This window comes from Pseudonaja textilis, chromosome 1, assembly GCF_049901715.1.
Source record: "Pseudonaja textilis isolate UNSWEBS1 chromosome 1, rPseTex1.2, whole genome shotgun sequence".
Taxonomy (NCBI): Eukaryota; Metazoa; Chordata; class Lepidosauria; order Squamata; family Elapidae; genus Pseudonaja; species Pseudonaja textilis.
In genome coordinates, this window is record NC_141990.1 from 153,174,043 (window position 1) to 153,189,295 (window position 15,253).

General features: G+C 39.2%; 1 protein-coding gene across 4 annotated transcripts in view; it reads left to right on the forward strand.

Moving 5' to 3' along the window:
• Positions 1-15,253, forward strand: part of SERTAD2 (SERTA domain containing 2) — a 152,005-nt gene that overhangs the window by 74,737 nt on the left and 62,015 nt on the right. Inside the window, exon 4 of one of the 4 annotated variants that reach the window (XR_015740664.1) lies at positions 9,424-10,969. The exons of the other annotated variants lie outside the window; for them this stretch is intronic. The gene's annotated coding sequence lies outside the window, so the exon portion shown is untranslated. Of the gene's footprint in view, positions 1-9,423; positions 10,970-15,253 lie in introns of those variants that run through there. 4 annotated transcript variants of the gene reach the window in all.

Here is a 15,253-nt window from a genome sequence, read left to right on the forward strand (position 1 = left end):
ACATATTTAGGGACAAGCTGAGTTCTGTCAAGTTTTTCAGGACTAGAGAAGGAGTATGAACTGAATTATGGAGACCTTGAGGGCAACGATGGATCAGAAAAATAGCGGCCCAAAGAAAAAGGCAAAACGTGGGCAATAAGAAAATGGTGAAAATCACGGATCCAAGTCCAGAAAATAACAGGAAGAGGAAGACAATCCAAACAAGCGGATTCCACAGCAGGTGCTGAAAGAGGAATGGTGATGTGTGTCTAAAGCCCTGGAGGCAGAACGCGCTATATAGCGTTTGGAGTGGCTACTCTCCACATTTAAAAAAGAAACCCTCAAATTAGAGGTAGTCAATCCCATAACCATCAAGGCTATCAGGAGGCTACTTGCAATCTATTTTGGTGGAAATAAATCTGGAAATAGACATGCTGTTAGATTCTTTGGGTTGAGTCCAGTTGGACTCCTCTAGAGTCAGACAAACAAAAAGCAGAGGAAGGGCCAACGTTTTGAAGGGACCATAGTTGAGCTATAATTCTCGACAGATAAATGATCTGTAGATCTGTGGAAGTGGGAGGGAGGTTGCAGAGATGGTGGGAATATCTTATAATAATAGTAATTAACTAGAAAATCCTGGTTTTGCAGGTCTTTTTCTTTTTTGGCTCCTGCTGATGATCCTTATCTGAGCCCTGATTATCTCTTGCTTCTTCCCCATCTTGGGCCTCTTGACCTCTTACCTCAACTCTCTTTAATCTTCTCAAAATACCCTTGTAAAAGAGAGAGAGAGTGGGAAGCTGTTTCCTGCTGCTTTGGGTGCACATATCTTCTCTTTTCTAAAAATCTTTCATTGTCTTCTTTTTTTCATTTGGTGGGCTTCCATATTTGGGGATTTTTGGTGGCCAACCTTCTTTGATACTGCTTCCTTATGTAACAGCAAAATAAAAATAATTTGCAGAGAGCTTTTAGCTAAGGAATGAGGTTGTCATGCATATCTTTAAAGAAACTGAGGGGCTGGAGTAAGAGTTTCAGATATTGTAAGATCTGTGAGGGCTTTATGAACAGTAATTTCTCATTTGTGGAACTAGAATGCTTTCAGACAGTTTAGCAGAAAAAGCAGGGAAGCTGTTCCAAGGATTTGTCTCTCGTATAAGGTTGTCTTTATCTCATTTCCAGCCATGAATGAGACAACCTTACCCCATTGATTGATTTGATTTCCATCCCTTCAGGAGCTCAAGGGAGTGTGTATAGTGCTCTCTCTTCCTGTTTTTCTGCACCTATCAGGATTAAAGTAGTACTTCCTCCATTCCAACATTGGCTAAGGACAGCCTGAAAGTAGGGTTTTTTTAAAAAAAAAAACCTTTAGGCTCTTTCAGGAAAGGAAGGAAGGTGCCATGCCCCTCACTGAGGAACATGAGCACTTAAAAAATATGAATGAATGAAATGAACGAACGAACGAATGAATGAAACAGGATAAGGATTGGAAATGGAAGGTAGTCAATGTCAGGCTGGAAGAGGTTTCTTTGACTCAGGGATGGGTGAACACTTCAGCTCAGTAGTGAGGAAAGGGCCCAGTCGTAGCATCTGACATTTGCATTTTTAAGTCACACCACATCTTTGGTCCATGATTTGCCCAGTCATCTACAGTTCATATACAGTTCACATACAGTTCATATATATATGTCTTCCAGTGGTGGGATTCAAATAATTTAACAACTGGTTCTCTGCCTTAATGATTTCTTCCAACAACCAATTCACCAAACTGCTCAGAAAATTAACGACCGGTTCTCCCAAAGTCGTGCGAACTGGCTGAATCCCACCACTGATGCCTTCCCAAGAATTGTAGAATTGGTGGAACAATCATATCCCCAATTCCTAGTGATTTCCTCTACAATTAATTGCTTAGCAGAAGGGTATTTGGTCTCCATTAACCAAAAAGGATTACAGGGGATTGCAGAATTCACTGTCCCCAAAGCAGAAGTAGATCTGCAGTCAGAGAAGATGGTCTGTTTCTCAGGTATCCCCACCCACCCCCATATTATTATTTTTTTGCAATGGCAGCAACAGACTCCATTATCACTATTCTTCCGGGTATTACTAAGGTATAGATATGGGGCTCATAAGTTTCAAAACGTTTTCTTTGACCTAAACTACACTCCCTCAAACCAGGGAAAAGAGCCAGCTTAGTTAATATTTATCCAGTAAAATGAGAAGACTAAATCAGGTGGTGGGAATCTTACATTCAACCCAAATCAAGTTTCATTTTCTCTCATTGATGCTTTGCATACAGAAAGTAAAGGAACTTTCACCTCCTCTTTGCACACACAAAAAACCTACTGGTAGTAAGCGCCTCTTTTTTCCCTCCAATAGGCTTTTGTTACTTTCCTAGGAAAAAAGAGTTTGTGTGTTTAAGTGCATCACTAATGGTTAATGCTTCTGATGGTTGGGCTTTCTATTGATTACAGACTGCAATAACTATAGCAAGCAAATTTACAGTTTGATAAATTGAATATGAATTTGGGCAAACTCTGGGAGACAGTGGAGAACGGGGGCATGGCGTGCTATGGTCCATGGAGTTGCAAAGAGTCGGACACAACTTACCAGCTAAACAACAGTCATTTATAGAGAATAACATAAGGAACTTCATAAGAAATTTACCCTGTTCATCTAAACAAATTATTTTACATAAAATTATGCTAAATTTTCTCACATTGCATCAATGCATTACTTCTCTTTTACCAGTGAAACCAGTACAATTCTATATATTAAGACTGCTAAGAAAATATTAGTGTTCAAGCTTTGTTTCCTATAGCAAGCATGCATAAGGTGGAATAACATTGTTAGACACATATTTTGAAAATCTGGTGTAGTCAGATATTCCAAACCTGTTATACACAGTTTTTTATAATCCCACTTTATATGTTCATTCTAGAAAATATTTTATTCCACACTACCTGGTCTTGGACTTAGGTATAGTACCTAAGGTACTATACCTTAGATATGGTAACAGTAGAGAATTCCTGGAAATGTGGCACATCTAGATAGTGTGCAGAAATGATTGTCAACAAGCCAAAAAGGAAACAAAAAGTCCCAAATATCTCCTACCAGCAATAAGTATAGATTAACACCAAGATTAATAGTAGACCAACAATCAAGAAGTAAACAATACCCCAGCCAAGGAACTGCCAAACAAGCCAACAGTAAACAGCCTAATCAAAGAACCTCTAAAACCATTTCCACCAACAATGACAAGGAAAGCCGTTAGAGTATAAATTGAGTGCAAACACCATTCCTTACTAGCACTGATGATATTACCTAGTTTGGGTAATGAAATGTCTGCAAGAAAACTGATGCGTTGCGGGTCCCAGTACCGGGATGAATCAGTCAGCTGACGACCTGCACCCAGGCAGACTGTCCGGGCGGGCTCCTCTTAGTGGCAAAGATGACAGCGACACAAAGGTTTCTTTTGGTGAGAGGAAGCACAGATAGTACTACGCACCTCTCTTTTATTGTGCAGCAAGCGGGGGGGTTAGGTTACACATGAGGAACTTAGACAGGAATAGGGAATATTGCCATATATGGCTAATCCTTATGCTATAGCCAACTCAGGTTTTACACGTTGCTGTTCCTATAATGTCGCCCTATATGTGTATTGTATGTGTATTGGGTTTTCTGTGTACGTGACTTCCTACTGATGTGTCATGATATCGCAACAGAAAACAGCCAAGCTCAGAGAGCACCAAGGACCCTCTCAATGTGAGCTGTGAGCTCCAGATATTCTCCTTTATCAATTATGAAGCTTAAAATTTCAGATCTGATTGAATGGAGACCTTGGCAGGTTGATGATGATGTTTTCCTTAGCATTGGCTAAATGCTGGGGAATTTGCTGCTGAGAAAGGAGCATGGGAAAAGGAGAAAAAGACATTCCTTTGGTGGGTGATATTATATTTGCTTTGCCTCAAGGTAGAGTATGGAAATCTGTGTATTTCATTCAGAGATTGTTTCACAAAGGTAATATTCGCCTACAGCACTGTACAAAATACATCTTAATAAGATTTCTACAAGGTCAGAGGAACTGCCAAAGAAAGGGTGCCTTGATTTATCATATTGTAGTGATGCAAATGAAGGTATAGCTAGAAACTAAAAAGGCACAGAGCCTGGAAGGAACATATATTGGATGCACTCACATGACCTGCTAAGCCAAAATCCGTATTGTGGCTTAGCATTTGTGTAATTCTTGCTATATTGTTGGTTAATTGGGGTTATATAATATTGTCAAATGTTTCTGATTTCCATCTGAAGTCTAGAAACAGTACTATAAGAGCAGATTTGAGACTTATGGTTTCCTTGGGAATATTTTCAGAGAGAGAAACTCCCTGAATAATATCAGTTGCAATAAATTTCCTCTTCCCCTTCCCCAACCAGGTTCAGAACCTGATTCACACATCACACTAAACAATCATGCAGGCTGACTTTTGGCTTGAGGTGGTATGTGAACTCAGTTATTCTGGTTTAGTATTCTGCACAAACAAAGCAGCTGAATCAGAAACTCTGTGAGTTTTCTGACTGCTAACAACTTACCATGGTTTGGGGAAGGGGTCTTTTCCTATCTAAAAACTGCACGTGTGAAAGGTTGAACATGGAACCAGTTCGGAATAAACATGTGCTCTGATAATGATAATCTTTTGATTGGAATATGTTATATTGAAAACTTCAGGGTTTTTATTTTTATGAGCTGTTTCTTCGTTCTTATGATGATGAGGAAAACATCCATATGGTTTATTTATGAAAAATACTTAGATTGTGATAAGTTCAGATGTACTGAGAATCAGCATGAAACACAGAGCTACTTTCTGTTCAATTTTTTTCCCCATTTATGCCACCAAGATTATCGATTCCCCTTATTCCTTCATTTGAAGTAAAAAAAAAAAGGAGTCTTCCATTTTAAATTTCTGCAAGAGCATGCAACCAAAATTAAGAATGAATATTAAATATGTGAGGAAAAACATAGTCTCCTTCATTTGTTCAGTAACTTTCGGGCCTCCGGGTGGGTTGATTTCCCCTCAAGCATTTGAAATGTCACGTCTTTAGGCCTGCAGGATCCATTGTCATGAGAAGAAAATGATTGGAATGGGAATCTGCCAACACCACTGTACAGGCATCATGAAAACATGTATTGTAAAATTTCCTTGCTCCATGAGGTATTAACAATCGAAAAACAATGCCAACAAAAATGTAATGCCTCAAATGCCTTAAATTGTGCTCACCAAAATCTCCAGGAAAAAGGCTGACACATCATTGTGCCTGCCTGTTTGCTAGGAAACGGGCTTATTATTTATTTATTTAAACATTTGCAGATTCCCAGTCTCAAATGTCTGATGGAGTTTATGTAACAAGAGCACTTTAAAAATGTAGTAGGATATACTTTATGGGCAATTGCATCTATGAAGTGTGCACGGGTGTGTATGCATGTGTATTTAAAGGACCTGCAGGTCATTCCTTTCAGTTTTCCTCTGATTTTCAATTTTCTTCCATTCTGAACATATGCAACCCTCACAGCTTTTTTTTGGAAGAAAAGTGTCCCTTCCCTCCCTTTCCTTCAGCAAGCTTATTGTCCTGTCTTGGTGCTAGTCTATCTTAAAGGCGATAAATTGGGCGGGGGAGGGGTTTTTAGTAATTTAGTAATTTTGAACAATTCTGGGCAACACAATGTGAAATTGTAATATATATTTCAGCCTGATTTTATTTGGAACTATTTGGTCTGATCCAATGGGGCTTGCTTCAAGAAACTGCATGATAGACTGTGATTTTAACCAAGCAGCGGGTGTACGAAATGACTTACAACAGCCATATTTATCAAGGGTTTTCCTAGTTAATGTTTATTCGGGACAAAAGATACGCAAGGAATTCAGTCATGTAGCAGAAGTGGTAAACAAGCAGATGAGCTGGTTAGTCTACTGCCTTTGCTGCATACTGTCCCTGAAAGAAATATAGGCAGCCATCGTGAGCTCTCGTGTATAATAAATATTCATGTCTACTGTGGCTATTGAAAACATTCTCTAAAATGAAGGGTAATTTCAGAGAAGATCTAAAATTAAAAAAGATTTGTAAAAGTTTACTAGTAGCTGAGAAAGAATAGTGATCAGAATTAACTCTAAGTTCTGATGGGCTCTGGTTACGAATGTTTCCTTCCTTCATTATGTATTATTGCCAGATGTTGATGCTCTTTTGCTTTCCTTGCTTTGTCATTGCTTCCACAGTGGATGCAGTAAAAGAATAATGTAGGATGCATCACTGCTTCAGCCAACAAGAGGAGGTTGAATAAGTAGGTTTCAATGATGAAGAGGAGGACCAACCAATCTGAGGTTCTAGACCAGGGGTGTCCAACCTTGGCAACTTTAAGACTTGTGGACTTCAACTCCCAGAATTCCTCAGCCAGCTTTGCTGGCTGAGGAATTCTGGGAGTTGAAGTCCACAAGTCTTAAAGTTGCCAAGGTTGGACACCCCTGTTCTAGACAATCATTTTCCTGGTAGATGCCTTACCATTCTTGATGTCAGCTTCGTATTCATGTGCCAACTCTATCATTTCTTGGGAAATATCCATCCTTCCTTCCATTTCTCGATTTATATTCACATTTTCTTAGAGCTGAACAAGTGGACATAGTCTGATATAGTCTGATAAGACATAGTCTAATTCAACTTTGTTTTACTTGTTTGTTTAAATTTCTTCCCCATTTTTCACTAATAAACAGTCCCAGTGATGTAAATGTTAAGCAGTATTGTTGGTCTTCCAGGGAGGAACAAACAAACAGAGAAAGGCTTTTCGCAAATTATATTTCAAGAATGTCTGGAGTAACCTTGTTCAGCCTTTCAGGCTTTTCGGGGATTGTACTTTTTAGAATAAATAGCCATTTTCTTGCATTTGACCAAGGATGGGGAGGGACTTCAAAACTTTTCTGTTCCATCAAATGAGGCACGTGTGATTCCTCTCTCTGTGAATTTTCTGATAATTTTACGTTGAGTTGCTGGTTCTTATTATTAGTTATTGTAATTTTATTAGTAGTTTACATTTTATTGTAGTTATTGTAGATGATGTAAGTATAGTTTATATGGCATTGCATTCAACAGTGGAGCATATTTTGTAAATCAAAAGGTCTGTGTGATCCGTATATGTCTCTACGTAAGTGTGTGTGAGTATGTAATGCCAATTTGCATAATTGGCTGGGGCATTGAAGTTCAACACATCTGGAGGTCAATCCGATTGAAGAAGCTAGTCAAGAGGCTATTTTGTCGTAAAATCTCTTTGTCTTTCCCTCTTGAATAAATAGAATACTATGATAATAACTAGCTGAAAAACTTTGGCCTGCATAAACTGTGATGAACCCAAGTCCAGTTCCTGCAGACCAGCTGTCCATGCAGCTCCCAGACCACCATGGCTGCCGGTGTCTTCTTTACAGACCACAGCTGGGAATCTGGAGATGAGAAATAGGGAACATTTTCAATGTTTTGCAATGAAATGCCATTTTTCATCTCCTCCCACCTCTGTTTCTTGGGAAGCAAACTGGAGGGAGAAGATATGATACTAATAGTAAGGAAGCTGGGCATTCGGTACATTTATTAACTAAGCAAAAATAGGAGAATTGGAGCTCCATGTGATGAGATTGAAGCCTCAGGAACATCCTTGCTCTTTTCTCCATTCTGCCTTTCCAGGAAAAAAGTGGTTTGTTAGGCCAGCGATTATTATTATTATTATTGTTAATGCAAATAGCTGAGAAGAAGTAAAGATTGCAAATAATCAAATGAAGGAAGGTATGAAGGTTGAAAGTGAACTCTGATTATCTCCCCATTGTTGTTGTTTTTTAAAATCATTTTTAACTCAGTTGAATCAAAAACAGAGGCAGAATTTGCTACACTTTAAAATAAGAAAGAGTGGGCATACTTTGACTTTTGCAGAAAGTATAATGCCTTGTGAAACTAGGAATTCTAGCCAGTCCCAGTTGCCCAGATAATGACTGCCTTCCCAAAAAGGAAGTGTTGTTATTCTACACTGCTCAAAAAATAAAGGGAACACTTAAACAACACAATGTAACTCCAAGTCAATCACACCTCTGTGAAATCAAACTGTCCACTTAGGTAGCAACACTGATTGACAATCAATTTCACATGCTGTTGTACAAATGGAATAGACAAGAGGTGGAAAGCATAGGCAGTTAGCAAGACATCCCCAATAAAGGAGTGGTTCTGCAGGTGGTGATCGCAGACCACTTCTCAGTTCCTGTGCTTTCTGGCTGATGGTTTGGTCACTTTTGAATGCTGGCGGTGCTTTCACTCTAGTGGTAGCATGAGACGGAGTCTACAACCCACACAACCCACCCCCTGCTTTAGTCCAGGTGTGGGAGGAGATCCCTCAGGAGACCCTCCGCCACCTCATCAGGAGCATGCCCAGGAGTTGTAGGGAGGGCATACAGGCACGTGGAGGCCACACACGCTACTGAGCCTCATTTTGACTTGTTTTAAGGACATTACATTAAAGTTGGATCAGTCTGTAGTGTTTTTTTCCACTTTAATTTTGAGTGTAACTTCAAATCCAGACCTCCACGGGTTGCTAAGTTTGATTTCCATTGATAATTTTTGTGTGATTTTGTTGTCAGCACATTCAACTATGTAATGACCAAAGTATTTAATAAGAATATTTCATTCATTCAGATCTAGGATGTCTTATTTTTGTGTTCCCTTTATTTTTTTGAGCAGTATATAATGAATTTATGTATTCTCTGCAAACAAAAGCAAGATACAGGTAGTCCTCAGCTTATGACCAAAATGGGGACCAGAATTTCTGTTGTTAAGCCATACGGTCATAAAGCAAGATGTCATGTGACTGTATCACTTAATGACCGCAACCCTGACAGTCCGGGTTATCATCATTAACTGAGAATTGTGATTAATTAATTGTCATTAAGTGAGTACCCACGCACCCCAAGCCAAGCCATTCTAAGCTTCATCCCTCCCAGCCTTGAACCTCAGTTAGGTAAGGGATTGCCTCCCAACTCCCCCAGCTTACCTATCTACCTCCCATCTCTGCCCGTTGGCCATTCTGCACCCTACTTTGTGAAATGGCAAATAACCACATGACTGCTTGCCATCTCCCAGGAAACAAGATCTGCTCCAGCCCAGTTTCAGCAGTGATCATTGTCGCCACCCAGCACTTCCTAGACTCCTGCCGTGGTGCACCGAACCTGTGCCCGCTTTCCCCCCCCACACACACACACAGCCGAAGCTTTTTTTGCAAAAGGGTTTTCTGGCATGTTATCTCTTTCTCTCTCTCTCTCTCTCTCTCTCTCTTTCCTCCCTCCCTCCTTCTCTTTCTCCCTCTCCTTCTCCTTCCCTTTCTCCCTCTTCCTCTCTCTCTCCTTCCCTCTCTCCCTCTCTCTTTTCTTTTTACAGCTGAAGGCTACTTAAGCCCAGCCCAGCAGCCAGACTGAGCATACCTCATAAGCAGCCGGAGCAAGAAGACAGCAAAGCTGCGGCAGGGGACAGCAGGGGTCCAAGAGGGCATAGATGGAAAGAAGATAGGCAGGGGGGGAGGAGTTGATCCACCTTTGTGGTTTTAAGTGTGGGTGGCCTGCCAAGTGCCTGAATTTTAATCAGGTGATCTTAGGGATGCTACAGCCATCCTAACTTCAGGCACGGGTCATAAGTCATTCAACACTGTTGTAACTTCGAACAAATGATTGTAAGCTGAGGACTGAATTGTACCATTTGAGTACCTTTGTGGGTGGCGAAGTTGTTTTGGAAAGACAAGTCTATGTAAATGATATGTATGTAAATGATAAAAGTCAATTGTATTTTTTTTTAAAGACATGTATCCATGGTTGATTTTCATACCAGACATTGGAATTAATTTTCTGAGATTACTATTTTACCAAGAGTGAATTGTTTCCTTAATGGGTGACCTTCCCCCGCCCCATAACCTTCTGGAGCCAGCATTTAGCAAACTTTTAGTCTTGTTGGATATTTCAACGACTCCACAGTTAATGGCTATGACAACAATTTGAGAATTGTGCAGCAGACTTTTCCTTGCCTGAACGTTGCAGGCACCAGAATGTCTATATTGAAAAATGCTTAAACGTTCTCTTTTAGCCAAAACTAGCTTTTTAATGAGGGCCTATGAGAATTTGACAGGACTCTGTGGGAGGGAGACTTTAATTCATTTCATCCAGGTTGCCAGATATATGGATAGATTGCTTTAATGCACCCTTTACAAAATTATACCCATAAAAGACCAGGCAAAGGAACTGATAAATTGCTTCAGGAGGACTAATGATGAAATAAATTCTGGTGTGTTGCAGAGGCACATCAGAAAAAAAAGGGGGAGAAAAATTAGGTGGCTGCTTTGGAATGATTTCAGAAGTGAAGAAAGCTTGTTGGAAGATAGATGGGTGCCAGATGCAGTTTGACATAGACTCAGGCAGCTGTTCCTGGGCTTGGTGTTTCATCAGCATGCAAGCTGGCAATGAGAACTTGAAGTCAGAAATGGGTAAAGGAAGGACAAGAAAATTGTCCAGCATTCTCTCTGGGCTTCTTACTCTAGCATGAAGATTAAATGGAATTGAGGCTCACATTCTATGCTTTGAAAAACAAAATGCACAGAGTTATTAACAGAGTTAAATCTAATAGGGCTGGTTGGTTATCATTTGTATGAGAGTGTGTGGATATGATTCTGTTTGTTTGCTTTTAAATAATACAGGCATTTTAAGGAAAAATGAATACCCCCCCACCTCTTTCCTCTGTGTGTGTGTGTGTGTGTGTGTGTGTGTGTTTTACTGTAAGACATGCCAAAATGTTGCCATCATAGCAACAAGAAGAATCTTTTAAACGTGGAGTATGTAAGGTGTTAATGTGTTTACCTGAGGGGAGCTATAACACTTAGGTACATGGATTAATGTACTTGTCATTATTTTCCAAGATGAATAAAATTGCTGTTGCCATTTCCTGCCTGCTTCTCTCCTTCCTGTAACTCTGGGAAAGATTTGCGAGTGTCTTGGAGCAAGAGGATCATCTAATCCAGTTGCCTTCCTTTTCTGAAGCTAAATATTATAAGGACACCAGAACTGAACTGCAAAAATCCAAATGGTCACTAGATTGATAACAAGAGAAATGCGGAACACTCGCCTCCAAACACGACTTTTTGCTACTATCAAGTGGTTATCCAGAATTCTGCTATTTTTTGGCATAATAGTACTTTGATTGGTTTTATCCTGCCTTTCCTTATCACTCTCTCCTCCTAGTTGTCGCACAACAACCTGGTGCAACTGAGAGAGAAAAATTGATTCAAAAGATCACTTAGTGATCTTTGATGGCTCAAGTAGGCTTTATTGTGGGTCTGCCTAGTTCTAGTCAGACACCTTAACCAGAGGTGGTATTCAGCAGGTTCTGACCAGTTCTGGAGAACCGGTAGCGGAAATGTTGAGTAGTTTGGAGAACCTGCAAATTACCACCTCTGACTGGAGATTTTACAGTATTCTTCCCCTGCCATGCCCACCAAGCCATGCCCACAGAACTGGTAGTTAAAAAGAATGAATTCCACCTCTGACCTTAACCACAATAACATAACCTATCTAAATACCTACTTTGGTCTTAAACACTTTCAGGGAATTTGTTTTCCTACCTGACTTCTGTAGCAGCTTGTTTTGTTGTTGAATGTCTTTTATCTTTACAGTTTACTTGTTCATACTTGCTATTACTCATTAGCACATTTACAATGAATTACTTTAGGTGCTGAACTGAATAACTGAAAAACATACTTTTGTTTTCATCTGTTACAAGTCCATTTCCTTTAGACTGTCTTCATCTGAAAGTTCCATAGGTAGGTAACAGGTGACACCATTTTTGCAAACTCAAAGCCCTCAAAATCATACTGCTTTTGGTGGAAAATTATAAAAAGGAGGAAAACTGGAGATAACCCAGTGAAGATGTGGGGATGACAAGAAAAACCTGATGAAAGAAGCAGGAAGACCATAGTGGAGTTAGGAAGGTTGCAGAACAATTTGGGAGATGGAGAATATGTCAGATGGAGCAGGAAGTGTTTTTACTTTGTGCATATGTGGATGTACATTTGAGGGAAATGAATCTTTAAGATCAGTGGTCTTTGTCCTCTAGGCATTCTCATATAACCTTAAGATAGCTAGATTCCTGTTCAATTTTTAAACATGGTCCTTTGAATATAAGACATGGTTATATGATCGTTGTGCATTTTGCACACTCGTGCAGCTGAAGTACGAAAGGGTTTTACAGTTTGTCAGTAGTCTTCTTGAATTGATATTGCTGGGAACAAAAGCAGTATACAAAAGAGATGGTCTTAACTAGCACAGAGCATGCTGCTTTGTCCTGACATCCTAGTTACAAAATGTAGTTCAAACTAGAGACTCCAAACCTGTGGCCATTCCTTGGTGTCTATCACACAACTCGATCCACAGATTTTTAAAACGGTTTAATGAATTCATGTGCTGAAAAAGAAAATCCTAGAAAAGAAAATCCCCATCATTTTATTTCAAAAATATTTTTAGCCCTATGAAACCAGAGCTTTTTGGCAGGAATGCTCATGAAGATATAGATATTTTTGATATTTGGTGACAGAAATTAATTGGGATTGTTGGGAGTAGCCTCACCAGTTTCCCTTCGGGTAAATGGGTCAGGTTTGTGACTAGAGCAGCCATTTTGTGATCAGCCAAGCCTTTACCCAGCCCAGAGTGTTATGGAAGTATTCTACATATGCATACCAAATTCCCTCTGGTCTGTGGGAAACTTGATTTCCTGGTCTGATTTACCTTGTGGGATACATGTTGGTCACCTTAAATATGCCTTGCAAAGTCACGTAGAATAAAAGTGTAATTAAAAAATAAATAAAGAGTTCAATACAGAAAAACAACCATAGATTTTAATCTCTCTAGTGACATCTTAGGTACATATTAAATGCAATTATTGATTTATAAATATTGTTTTTTAAAAATATCTTTTAACTGCTGAATTCTGCATTTTTAGATTTTTGCATGTAGAGATTTTAACAAATATCTTCCAGGCTTCAAGAAAGTTTCTAATTAACTTAAATGCTGTGAATCTGATGGCTTTATTTAGCCAGTTAAACATATCTTTACATCAGTTTGTTCAAAAGTGGATTGTGTTCTAATCTTGTAGAAATATAAACCATATTGTAAGTAGCAAACCTGGGGGTGAGGGGAGGAAATCAACACACATTTTTTCCATGAATGAAACTGATTAAACAAAACCATTTTTGAAATGGCAGCCACTTTTAATGTTAAGTTTTGGAAAGTAATGGGGAAAGTAATAATAATCTGGTTTACAAATATTAATGTTGTTACAAATGTAAAGTCCAATTGCTCATACGACTGGACAGAGACAACCAGGTTTTTTTTTTCTCATTGTGCATTTAGGGTATTCCCATCCTTGAACCCAGAAGGGAATGCAAACTGATGTTGCAATGCCATTTCTGTTGCATTGTGTTTTCAAGGAATACTGAGAAGTTACCCATTTGTTGATATCTTTACAATAGTAATAATCCTGTAAAATATATCTGGAATGGCCCCATACCACTCACCTTGAGAGATCATTAACTCTAATTGTAATCCAGGACTTTTTACTTTTTTACTCCATACAACCTGTGGATTTTTGATCATTCCACTGTCTCTGAATGTTGCATACATTATAAATTCACTTGAACAGAATGCCTTTCTGCTCAGGCATTATTGAGATGCTCTTCACAAATAATATCAGCAATTGATTCTGCTTGATTAGATAATGAAAAAAAAACTTTTTGGTGGTAAATGAATTGTTTGGGATGTTTCTAAGCTGTCTTTTTTTGCTTGTGTGAGGTAGGAAATATGAGCTACTATGCAAAATGTGTTTGGCTGAATCATGTATAAGATACAGAATGGCCCTTTATTTTTAATGTACCTGCATACAATGAGATGTGACTTATGACAGTGAGCAAATTATAAATCAAATCAAATATTTATTACAGAGACCAGTCTAAGGTGAGTGGGGTCCAGTCAATTAAAAAGCAGAGAAAATATATCAATGTCTAAAATATAATTTTAATAAAAAAGCTACGGTAAAAGATATAAAACAAAAGTATATATAAAAATAAAAGTCCATAAGGAGTCTAAAAGGAGGGTAGGAGCATTAAGTAGGTGTAGGGGAGCATAAAGATTGGTATACAGCAAACTAGATTACAATAAACTAAATTGAAGTACAGTATGGATCACTCTAGAATGATAAACTAGATACACATTAAGACTGGTTTATAGCACAGGTCATTATCTGAGTCTTTTGAGGACTGCTTTACAGAACTTGGCAACTTTATACATTGTAGAAGGGTTGGTATCTGAAAACAGCAGGGAGGTGTAGAAGTATCTTGTGCGACCTGGGTATTTATGCCATAAGGATGGGAGGAGGCTACTACAAATGTCTCTGCAATAGAGATATCTCACAGAGGTATTGACTCTCCAGGTAGGAAATTTTCCTGCAGTGGCCTCCAAGGACAGCTGAGGGAACATCATGCTAGAATAAAGGCCCTCTGGGAGTTAGGTATTTTGAAATTGGTTAAATATGCCATGGGGGAGGGAGAGTACCTGGATTCACTGGCAAAAAAAGATTGGGGACCTGGCTAGTGTTAGGTGCTCTTGTGTCTGCTATTTAATGAATGCTTTGACTTGGTCATATCCCATGCCGACCAGAAGACCTGGAGAGAAGACCAAGGATGAGATTTTCACTGCCACTGCCTTCTTCCATGTGAATTGAAAGACATCCCTCATGGTTAATGGGAGAAGCCAAGGGGGAAAAGGATCGTTTGAGTCAGAGGTGGTATTCAGCAGGTTCTGACCAGTTCTGGAGAACCGGTAGTGGAAATTTTGAGTAGTTCAGAGAACCGGCAAATACCACCTCTGACTGGAGAGTTTACAGTATCCTTCCCCTGCCATGCCCACCAAGCTGGTAGTAAAAAAAATTGAATCCCACCGAACCAGTAGTAAAAAAAAAATGTATCCCACTACTTTGAGCCAATAGTTGGGTATGTTTATCCACACTCTAGCCTCCACATTCAGGAGGCTTGTTTCCAGTCTCAACGTGGCATTGAAGACACATTTTGGGACTGAAAGGATCGATCTTGGATAGAACAAGCTCTAATAATGCAAAAATTGGAGAAGGAGCCCAATATTCACAGATTTATTGGAATAGGTGCCAAGATGTTGCTTTTCAC